We start from the raw sequence: 12,579 nt of genomic DNA, 5'->3' as shown, positions 1-12,579 counted from the left end.
TTCCCTGTTTCACACGCAGTCTATTAAGTGACTTCCAGGTTGTCCAGCCAAGGTCGTGACCACTAGCGAGACATTCCGTTGGTGTGATTCCTCTGTCCAGCCATTCAAGAGGCCGATAGGGGGCGGAGATAGGGGGGGAGATTTGTTTTCACACCAAAAAGGGTCTGGAACTAGTCCCTAGTTTGAACCTTTTCACCTCCAGATAGTCCCTTCTAGCGAGGTAGTACTTTACTGAGGAGGAAATGGTTTGTGGGTGTGTCGGCCACACTAACAATTTCTGATTGGCTGGGCGAATTGCAAACCATGCCCCGTAAAACTCTGAAAAGTTTTGTGAACCCAAAGCAGAAGAAGAAGAAGTGACATCAGCGGCTTAATTTGCCTAATCCTCCCTCAGGGACTTATTCCAGTGAGAACGCGATCTACTAGGACAGTTCGAGGACTAAAGAGTTTGCGTGGAACAAGTACCGGCTAAGTACTTGGTGTGAAAGCGGCTATGTGGTGGCTGTACTCTGCCAGCCGCCTCCCTTGTGTTTGTTGTCCCTTTCCCTGTCTGTGTTTGTGTGGGCGTGGTGGCTGTCACTCCTGGCTCCCGGCTCAATCTCCACCTGCTGCAATCAGCTGTACACCCTCCCCTACTACACACCTGATTCCCATCAGCAGGGCCGTATCCAGGATTTCCTATATACCGAGGTCCAAACATGCTAGGGGGGTTCGGGGGATACCCCCCGAGATTTTTGGGATTTTCATGATCTAGTTAGGTGCTTTTTAAGTCCTGTGGGGGGTCACACATTGGATAATATATTGATTTCAAACCATGTCAGTGGGCTGACAATGTCAGCATCAATTATTTTTAAAGTGTAATACATAAGAATCAGTTGATTGTTACTATTAATGATCTGGACATGCAGAAGAGGCTAAAATGATCACAACACATTGTCAACATTCATTTCCCATGTCTCTCTCCTTTCCATAACCTGCAGCCTCTCTTCCATCTTCTTTAGTCTCTCTGTCTTCTTCCTGTTCTTTACTCTCTCTGTCCTCTACTCTTTCTTTTTGTTCAATCTCTCCCTCATTGTTCACTTTTTGCTCCTCCTCACTTGTCGCTCCTGCCAGTGAATTAAAAGCAATTCAGCTATTTAGTTCATTTCACTTGTTTGTTTGCATTCTTTTTTTTATTTAAATCTGTTTTGTTTGATTCTCAAAAGAGAACAAATATGTAAGCAAATTGTGTTTTATACAATTGTATGTTATTATGACATCATAACTGCAATAGATGTATGTTTTAAAATTATGCCTATTGTAAATGAAGACTATTGTTATAGATAGATAGATAGATAGATAAATAGATGGGCTTATTAAGCCTACATTATTTTGTGTGACTCCAGTTCCTCTCTGACTTCCATCACTTTATCTCTCTCTCTTTCTCTCTGCCTGTCCTGTCTCTTCCTTACCAAAGCTGAGCTTCGACTGACGTAGTCTTTTCATTATATCTGAGTCAGTGTAAAAAGAAAACAATACAATGTTATATCTTCAATGTTTTACTCAAATTGAAATGAAGAAAAGCATTACAACGTTTGTTAAAAGGTAATCCTTCTGACATTGGATGAATGTAATTAACTGTAGCTCTCTAGCTAGTTTATTCACGCAATTTAAACCAAAGTATAGCCTATAGCTGCAATATAAGTTAGTGTGTGCATGTTGTCGGACGTCCACTGACTAACGTAGAGCGTTCACACAGGATCTGCTGCTCATATGATGTCCTGATGAACAGAAACACAAGCAGCCCGCTGGACTCAGATCTCTAGATACTTCATCACTCCTTCGCTGCTCCGGTACAAGTCCGGGCTGCGGAGGCCGGGTTGTTGATACATGTTGTCTTCTTCTGTTTGCTTTAATCGAGGCTACGTAGTTATGCAGCGCCCCCATGGTCAGTAAATGGAAGTACTACAAAGAACCCCGTTTAGTGCAATTATTTCACAAGTTTTGTTATACACAGCTCGGAAAATATTACCGAGGTCCGGACCTCGGTGACCTCAATGGTAGATACGGCCATGCCCATCAGCCATTTACTAATGGTATATCAGCGGAGGCTCCACAACCTGTCAGCGCCAGATCGTTGTTTAACCCACAGTGGTAAAACTCTCAGCCTTCTTAGCCGTCCTAGCATTATTAGCTATTACCTCTACACTGAACGTTCTTCTTACGTGTTTCTTCTTGTGCTTCAGGATTACTCTCCGGGCGCCGTGTAGTCATCACCAGCCGCCATTCCAACCGGATTATTCTCCACGCTCCTCCACCTAAAATAAAACCTTTTTCCAACACTCTGCCGTGTCCTGCGTTTGGGTCCTCTGTAAGGTATCAGTATGTGTCAATTGGGATGCATTCTATGTTTTTTTTCCTGGAAATGTGTGCGCAGATGGAAAGAAGACTGAGTTTACAGGTCTCTCAGGCTTTCTTTTGTTTTATGTCCCTTACGTTTTTTGTATGTGTTCAGTGCAACACCAATAATCCCTTGGAAGACATACCGTCAGAAAGTGTGCAGCAAAATCTAGGATTATTTGTTTCTATGACTGTAGACGTTTCGCCTCATCTCACTACCTTCCTAATTTGTTCGACCATATTGAACTGTCTACACAGCGAAATGTGTCGACATCTTTTTTAAATAATACAGCCAGCTACAAGAATTACAAACTGTTTACAGGATGAGAACTAGTGCACCATATGGCTACGTCGTGTTACAATCTGTGATCACCATGCAACAGCGGCTTCAGTGGGTTTTCTGTCGGTGTCGATGGATGGATGAATGGTTGTTCTACTGAGGGTTGTTCTTTATCTCAACTTGTGAAGTTTTGTCTGATATGCCTGCAACAATACTTGAGACAGAGTTGACTCAAACCTACTACTAATGCATATATCGACCATGATGAACAACAAGGTGCTCCTCATCACTCCCTAACCATGTATGAATATTGTAGGAACCCATACGAGTGCATCGTTTCATTATGAAGAGCTTAAACATGATACAGTGTGAATCAAACCAGGAGTTCACATCAGATGAACTGAGTTCTTGAGGCACATCTTTCTCTTTCACTCTGCAACTACCTCCCTATAAATATAGCATCAATATAATAATATATATAATAACGCCTGTCTGGTGTTTTTGGGTGAGGAGAAAGAAGCGTTTCTATCTGGAGCCTCAATGATCTGAGATGAATGGGGAGTCATTCAGGGAATAAGCAGGGCAGAGAGGTTGGATGTGTTGCCAGGTGCTGCAGCGGCTGTGAAGGCCGTTTCCTCTCAGCCTCAATCACTTTCTAAAGCTTAACCTGTCTTTGCGCTCCTTTGCACAGCTCTGCGCCGGAGCCTTTCATGAGCTCCTCCGCTCGTGTAGAAAAAGGTTTAACCCCTCTCGTAAAGAGGACTTAATGTACCACCAGAAATATCTTATCGAAGAGATATCAGAGTAAGCAAGGTTTGCTTCAGTAAAGTTCAGCTAAAATCTTAAAAAATACATTATTTATATTTGATATTATTTATATTATATATATTTATTTATATTTATATTATTTTATATTTTTATATTTATATTATTTATATATTCTTGTGTCTTATCTGTCAGAGAGAAACCATTATTTATTTTATTCTATTTTGTTTTTATTATCATACATTTTAAAGTTCCTAACAAATAATCTGAGGGAAATTTCTTGTTGTTTGTTTTTAACTTGTGATGTGTCATTTTGTAAAGCACTTTGAGCTGCATGTGTTGTATGAAAAGTCCTATATAAATAAAGCTTTATTATTATTATTCAATTATTCAAAGATGCCTCGTCAAAATCAAAGCAAATTAAATCACCTATTTCTTCTTTACCCTAAAATAAATCCCTTTTGTCTACTTCAAATCAGAGACGGTTAAACTATAATGCAGGTTAAAAGCAAAAGCAGCAAACTTAACTTTAGATGGATGTTAAAATAGCATTTTGAAGGAAAAAAACGACAAAAACCAGCCAGTATCACGCCAACTACTTCCTCAAGAAAAGCTGTTGAAGTCTATCTAATGTTTTCCTAAGAGAATTATTTTTGACTGTGCACAGGTGGACCTATCAATCTAGTGTCTGTTTACACTGCTGCCAGATGTTAGCTGTCGTGACCAAGAGCATCCACTACTTAGCTTTTTTATGTTACTGTTATTGGGAGAACACTTATAGCCTGACTGAAGTACCATAAGTTAATTCTGCTGACTTGAAGCTTTAGTATTTCTGCTTTTGTATGCCTTTTACTAAGGTTATGATATTCATATGTTTGTTAAAGGTCCCATGACATGCTTTTCCGGTTATTACCCGTCCCCTTGTGTGTTATGCAGCTTTTTCTGCATGTAAACGGTCTGCAGAGTCAAAAACCGTCAAAGTACACCCTGTAGCGAGTAAAACTCTAACACAGAAAATACCTGTCTGTGCTGCCCCAGAACGCCTCGTTGGAGATCTTTCTTTTTCCATTTTTTTCTTCCTGGGTATGGTGACGTAACCATACCCAAATGGACCAATCCGCGGTCTTCCTCACACACACACACACACTCAATCTTTTCTCAGATGCAGCCCCGCGGATTTCTCAGCCTGACCCCCAGTTTCCACTGGATCCGTCTGCGCCGCGCTGCGCCGCGTCACGGCTGCGCCGCGGTTTTGGTCCGACCTCCTCTAGCGTCATAATCCACCGGACGCGTCGCAGAAGCGTTTCAGAAGCGTAGCGTCGTGCGTGCAGGCTCGCAGTTTTGTTATTGATTCGGGCATCCTGGACATTTGTACTTCTACAAGAAAGTAAGTAGACTACGTAGTTAAATGTTTTATTTTTGTGTCTGTTTAAATTGTGTTCATTGTTGTTATAAAATAGGATTCATCCTAATTTTAGAGAAGCGCTGCGCCGAGCCGCTTCTGGGACGCTTCTGGGACGCTTCTGGGACGCTTCTGGGACGCGTCTGAGCCGTAACGCGGCGCGTGTGGTGGAATAGCACCCATTGACTAGAGTGGCCGCGATCCTTACGACCGCCACGGCGCAGCCGTAACCCCCAGTTTCCACCGGGTCCGTCTGCGCTGCGCCGTGTTACGGCTGCGCTGCGTTACGGTCCTCTCATGTATCCAGCTGTGCGGCATATGAGGTCCCTTGACCCTGTGATGATTGTAACAAAAACCGAAAGTACAACAGCAATGTTTGAGAAACTCCTTCAGGTTCTCCTCAATGCTGGATGGTGCCCTGCCACAGAGTGTGACAAAGTCCTTTCTCAGTATAAAGCATTCTCACTCGATGTCAACACAAACCACAAAGCAGAGTTCCAAGAATTTGTTTACAGCTGCAGACTTGATTAATTATTCTGAAGATATCTCAGTGGCAAAGAAGAGTATGCAGAACTGTGGAACATCATGCAATGTCTCTTCACGCTGTCTCATGGACAAGCTGCAGTAGAAAGGGGGTACTCTGTTAACAAGGATATGCTTGTTGAAAACCTACAGGAGAAGACGCTAATAGCAATGCGCTTGGTCCACGATGCAATGGCTGGTCACACAGATGGAGCTCTTCCAAAAGACCTCAAGCAACACTGCAGAGGAGCAAGGACAAGATATGAGATGTATCTGGAAGACCAGAAGAAGTTGAGAGAGCAAACCACTAAAGAGAAGAAAAGAAAGGAGCTCTCCCAGGAAATCCAGAAAGTGAAAACAAAGCGGCAAAAAGTAATGACTAGCGCTGAAACAATGGAGAAAGAAGCACATGAAATGGCAGTCATGGCAGTCATGGCAGAGAAGAAGCACAATTTTACACTGCTGTCAAAATCAAATGCCTATCGGAAAAGGGTTGCTGATAAAAAGGAAGAGGTGGCAGCTCTAGACAAAGCCCTGAAAGAGCTGCAAGAGTCTGTCAATAAGTTAAAGCAATGAGGTATGCGCAATAGCCTTTATGGATGTATGAAATATTGTAATATGTGTTATGGAAATAATTGTCATAGACGCCAAGATGTGACATACAGGACAAACCTTGATGTCTGTTTACCTTCTTTAAGGACACAGGCTGCTTAGCCAATAATGTTATTGTTCCCATTCTGTGACCGGTCAATACTGGGATACAGATGGTCTGTGTTGTGGGTACACTGGGACACTTCCTTCTCTGTATTTGTGGACTCCAAGGTGAAATCTTCGAGGTCATAGGTGTCCGAGGCAAGTAGCTCAGTGTTCCCACACTGTTTAGGCTATCTTCTCAAATATGTTGTTTACTCTCTGCGAAACCAGTTAGATGGGCTGGCAAGAGAGAGGCTCTCCAGAATTGACGTGGCAACTCTACCGTGAAGTCAGAACCTCTGACTCTTGGACTTGTGATGTGAATCCTCCGGCCGTTAACTCCAAATAAACCATCATGTGTTTGACATCAAAGCTACTGCTCTTCCCGTGTCTCCTTCCTGAGTCGGTGACTCCCACTACATAGCTACACAGAAGTTTCCTCTACAAATTGGCGTTGTCGGCAGGATGCCAACAGATCTTCAGAGCTGGTAAGTGTGATTTTCAAATCTACATTTGGACATTGCCTTACCAGAATCTGTGATTGACGGTATCCTAAAATTACCTGTGAAACTGATCGGCTGCGTTTCCTTTTGGTTAATGAACATTTGGGGATGATAAACCCAGGGAATCAGTGTCTGGGGACTCAGTCCTGGCTTATTTCCTCTGTGTATGCTGCTCGGGACGGAAGTGCCATACAGGCATACACAGCTCATGTTTAGAGATACCTTAAAGAAAGGGCATCAGTGAAGTGGAGCTTCTGTGTGAATTGAAAGCAATGTAAAAGATTTGTATTGGACAAATCGCCGGATTTTGAGGGTCTTAGCGGCCAAACATAGCAGTTGAAAATAAGCAGCCAGAGATATTTACTGCTATCACCTCTCTGTAAAAACACGGCTCCAGCTGCAGCCTTGCGTGTGTGTGTAAAACCTCACCGCGTGTGTGTGGGGCTGGAGCAGTGCAGGCTGAGAGGGAGAAAGTCACAGCTTATTGCGTATAGGCTTTAACTCACGGCACCACCGTCCTTCAAACGGGACGGTCTAAAAGCACTCGTTGTTTAGGACCGCTTTTCTCATGGTTAGACGGGCCAGCGCGAAGTGCGTGCATCACCCGATGCGCTACGGCTCTCTGGAGCAGGTAGCGGTCAGGAGTGCATACATACAATTATAGGCTAATTGATCAGAGGTGTGTAGTGGCAAGCAAGCATAGGCAAACTGTGTTTCACCTTGAGGTGAACTCGATGGCGAGTAGATATAGGCTGGTCGTACGGACTACAGTCAACTGAGCTGTTGTTTGGAGAGAAAGGGCAGGGAAAAGTCTGTGGGCTCCGATCGGGGGGGCACAGCGCCACTAGAAACAAATAGCCTAGTGGTTGTCGCAAGAGGATAAGCTAGTTATCGTTCTTGGACGGCTTTCAGGCACCGATAAATCACTTGTATGCAAGGGTGAGGCGTGAGAAGACGCCGCACTGGAGATAATTCCCCACCCCCTCTAAGATCTCTCAAATCCGGACTAAATTGAGCTGGATGAGCTTTGCTGTCGCGCTGGTGTTTATTAAGAGTTCATGTTTTGTTTGTCTGATTGTTTGTATGGGGGTCTATATTGGTTTGTCCCGCCGTCTTGTGTATGTTTTGTAACAATAATTAATCAGTCCATAGACAGGGTAAAATGAACTAAACTTTAATTATCTCACCAAAAGTAAATGACCTGAGAAAAATAAAAAGTGTTTTTATGTCCTGCCTCTGAGTGCAGGGGAACATGTAAACAAGAAGCACACTGTTCAGGGTGAGCGCTAGGTGTAAGAAGAAAATAAGATTATATTGCTTTAAGAATCCATTCTTAGATGGTATTGCTGGTATGTTAAGATATCTTTGTGACCTTGTATAAACCCTATGCCCCGTCCTGCGCCCCGAGACCCTCAGAGACCTGCCTGAGGAGATCAGGGTTGCAAAATCTGGTTTTAGGTCAATGTTGTATTATTTGTTTCATTTATTCTTAATCTATGTATTGTATAGTAATAATGAATACAAACATAATGTATTGAACACATTCCGAAACAAAGCAGATAAGACAGAACTAGACTCAGACATAATACTAATTGTTGTTGAAACCTTTTGCGCTGTTGCAGCAAAATGGAAACTGTGTTAATTATTCTGTTCCAACTGGCCACTGGAATCAGGTAATTAATATAAGTTGAAGTTCAATTACAGTTTTAAAAATAGTTTAACATTCTTTATTAAACTGCTTGAAATTATTTCTAGTATCAACCAATTGGTCTCCATAGACAATACTAAAATTAAAATAGTTGTTAAACTACTGACAAGTTTTCTGAAACCGAGCTTATGAACAATAGAGTAAAGGTTGCTGGTTAAGCCAGGATCAATATATTTGTTGAAGTTTTTATTGTGTGCATAATAGATGTTAAATTAATTGAGCAATTTTTTTTAAAAGTATAATGTTGCAATCTCTTTAAAATAAGTAATTACAGTTAAAAAAATAGGTGTTGTTTTCCAAGGGCCTCTCTTTCACAGGCACTTTGAATCATAACACTTCCAAGTCCTACAGAGATCAGTATCACTTTGTGTTGCAAGCCAAATCCAGGGGTTCTACTCGAGCCCAATTTTAAATACCATAAAGAAAAGTATTGAACCCAGCTCGAGCTAAATGTCAAATGTATTTAATTAATGTGCAAGTGTTTTGATTTATTTAGAATGTTCCAGTCTAGCTTCCTTCGAGTTTAATATAAACAACAGATTGGTTCTCATAACATTCTCACTGCTGTACTGTCCCAAATGTTTCAAACCTTGGGCAGATAAGCACACACACACACACACACTTTGGATGAGTAATCACTTCATCCAAATTGTAAATTGTTGCCTTCTTTAAAGTTATTAGTAATTCAAGATTAATTATTAAATTAAATTAGGTACATAACATATAATAAACAAAATAACTTTGACTTGATCATTTTGTTCACAACATTAGACCTTGTCCTCTAATCTCTACTAGAATAAGATAAGTGTGCATGTTTGGGTGTGGAACACTCCTGTGATGTACCTAATCTTCTTATCCTTTTCATTACAGAGCTGGGAAATGGTGTATTGCTTAGATTCGGATCCGTGCAAAGTCCAATTATGACTGACTTTAGTTCTAATGTTAATTTGATTTCAACCCATAAGTAATTATTTAGATTAACTCAACATTTCACATGATGGATTAGTGCTCCACATTTTTCCCACTAATTTGTTGTGCAATTAGGCCAATGGTAAAGAGAGACATTGATGACCTTGTGTCCCTTTTGTTGGTACGTGGTTCCATTCTGTCTATGGCCTTGGACGGCTTCACTAAGAATCACCCAGTTCTGACAGTCCGGCTGAGTGCAGTCACAGAGATGCTATGGCTGCTCTACATGAAATGACATTAATGGTCTGGTCTGAGAATGGACACCATTACCTGCTTCCAGAGACAATGCCGCTCCTCAAACTGAACAATACTGTCTCACGTGGGCCACTCCCCCCACCAAGCCATGAACTGACATCTGCTTTGAACACCTAGAAGCCTCCCGGTCACACCAGCACCAACCCTTGGGTCAGTCAGATGGGACTAACGGCTTAACTTAGGGCATTTGGTTCAGAAATATGACTCTCGTTACCGCAGAGTGGGTTGTTTTTTTAAGGCTATTCATACTGCTATGCAGAGGATGCCTGTAGGTTGGCAAGCTGTTAAAAGCCCCTACTATTTTTTAAAATAGGCCTAAATGTCAGGGGCCTCTTAATGTCTAGTTCTACATGTATTCACATTATATGGACAATGTTTCCACCTGGTGAAACTGAAGGCTGCACGGAACTCAGGCTACAATACGACCATTCTGTTCTGCTCTAACGATTCAATTGATAGATTCTACATCAAAACAATTAGCTTTTATTGTTTCCAATGATAACGTCATTTTAAGTGGAGGAATGCAAACCTGTTTTCAAATGTAAGGTTTTGAATGTGTTTGACATTTCTCAGTAATAACACCCTCAGACACCCACTATCATTTATGCCATGCTTTCAGTAATAACTCAGATGTTAAGGGGGATGAAGCTTTTCCTCCCAAATCAGATATGCTTTGTTTTTTCAACAAAGGTATACAGTTCCTGCATAATATATGTTTCTCACAATTGTTTTTTTGTAAGCTGCACACAGGTGATACTGAGTCTTCTCGAGTAATAGATTACACCATGCTTAAATAGACTCCTAAGTTATTATTTCATATGAGACATATGTAAGAAAAGGGAGGGGAGAGTCAATTATATTGAGTAATTGATTTTATATTGGAACATTTATTTCTCAAACCTGTTTTATGGAAGAGGAAAATATTTCTGATAAACTAATATGTTATCAAACGGTAAATGGTGAATTAATATAACATTTAGAATCATTGAGAAGGGGTGATATCCGCAGGGACTAGCTCACCTTTAAATTACAATAACATTTCTCTACTTTGGACTGATGAGTTTATGATTCTTGCATGTTAAATGACTAACACAAACCTTACATTTATGCATGTGCATGTCTCAGGAAGGCTCCCAAATAATTCTGAGGGGCCTATCCTATTTTTGTATTTAAATGATAATGTGCTAATCCATTACCTTGAGTTGTCTGCACTGAAAACATCCCTATCAAGTGTTAACCCAATAACTACAGTAGGACAGCTCTGAAGGCCAAGGGTCAGAGAGAGAGCTACGTGGGTCCACGCCAGCCACTGCAAGGTCCTAGTCACCAACAAAAGTAGATGACAACAAGTGATGTGTCCTAGTCACCAACAGAAGTAGATGACAACAAGTGATGTGTCCTAATCACCAACTTGCACCACACTTGCACTACATACACCAAAACACACTACACACAAGGTATCACGAGCGAGTGCCAGCTGAGCGGTTCCATATGCTCTCTGGTTCCTCGTTTGTGTTACCGGTGTGCGGAGTCTGACTGTCCGTGTCACAAAATCGACCGAAGGAATACACACACACACCCCATGGAGCATTCCCACCTCGTGATGACGGCTCGCCTGGGAAAACGACAACGCAACCGTGAGCAATACAACTGGCCTGGCCCAGTGATGTGGGGTTTAGCTCGCCACAAGATTACGTTTGGTTGTGCGGCGACAAGCTCTATCAAGTTCTGGCTCCCCTCTGGATAGGTACATGCACTCTAGTGGATTTGAATCCAGCAATCAGGCTTAACAACACTACTCTTTAATGTATTATCCATGCATAGAAAGACCTACAATGATGTTTCAAGTACTGGATTAATTTCAGTTTTGGCCCAAAACAAATATTTATAATATTTCATATAACAATTATGTAGCATATTTGATCCTCAAATTAGAGAAGTATAATTTAAAGAAATTGATATTATACATTCAACATTAGATAAAACACAGAAGAATCCTTTCCAAGTACCATAAGTAGCTCAGGTAAGTATGGCTAATAGGAATACTTGATAGACTTAATTTGGTACAGATCAGTGGTAGCATTTACAAATGTAATAATTCAAGGTTTAAAAATGTTTAATCCTTCCTTTCCAGGTTTTTACAAATGTCTTTGAATATTTGCCTAACTTTTCCTTTTCAGATTTTGAACAATGTACTTGACTAAAATGAATGTATTGATTTCACTAAGTGCCTTACTCTTGACTAAAGCGTATTTAAGTAAAAGTAAAAGTAATCCTAAAATTGAGGACACTGCACTTTTGCAGATTACAGATTGATCAAATCCCCAGTGTGAATTCTATACTCTAACTGTGAATTTTTAGCTGGATCTCTTACGATCCTGAGTTTTAAAATGCTTTTGACTAGTGATTGCCTTGAAGTAAATCTTTAAAGCGGCAAGCTGGTTTTGATTTTATAGTTTGATGAATGAAATTAACTAATGGTAAATGATAAAATATTAGTTTAAAAACAAATATTTAGCCATTGTGCACCTGTGTTTTATGTGTGTTCATTATTATGCTTTTGACAAAAGATGATCAAACACTGATGAGAGATGATTTTTTCTATTATGATTGGCTGTATCAATCATTGTGATTGAATGTTTCAATCTTATTCTACTTTGTGATGTAATTAATGTAAGGTGAGACCACACTCGAATCTGGAGACGCCTATTGAGTTAATTATTGACCAAATTATTATTAGACTAATGTTTTTAGGTTATCATAAATGATAAAAAGAGAGGACTGTTGTGGAAATAATTGTCATAGACGCCAAGATGTGACATACAGGACAAACCTTGATGTCTGTTTACCTTCTTTAAGGACACAGGCTGCTTAGCCAATAATGTTATTGTTCCCATTCTGTGACCGGTCAATACTGGGTCACAGATGGTCTGTGTTGTGGGTACACTGGGACACTTCCTTCTCTGTATTTGTGGACTCCAAGGTGAAATCTTCGAGGTCATAGGTGTCCGAGGCAAGTAGCTCAGTGTTCCCACACTGTTTAGGCTATCTTCTCAAATATGTTGTTTACTCTCTGCGAAACCAGTTAGATGGGCTGGCAAGA

This window comes from Gymnodraco acuticeps, unplaced genomic scaffold, assembly GCF_902827175.1.
Source record: "Gymnodraco acuticeps unplaced genomic scaffold, fGymAcu1.1, whole genome shotgun sequence".
NCBI classification, from domain to species: domain Eukaryota; kingdom Metazoa; phylum Chordata; class Actinopteri; order Perciformes; family Bathydraconidae; genus Gymnodraco; species Gymnodraco acuticeps.
The sequence above is the reverse complement of the archived record's forward strand: the minus strand, read 5'-3'. Positions refer to the sequence as shown.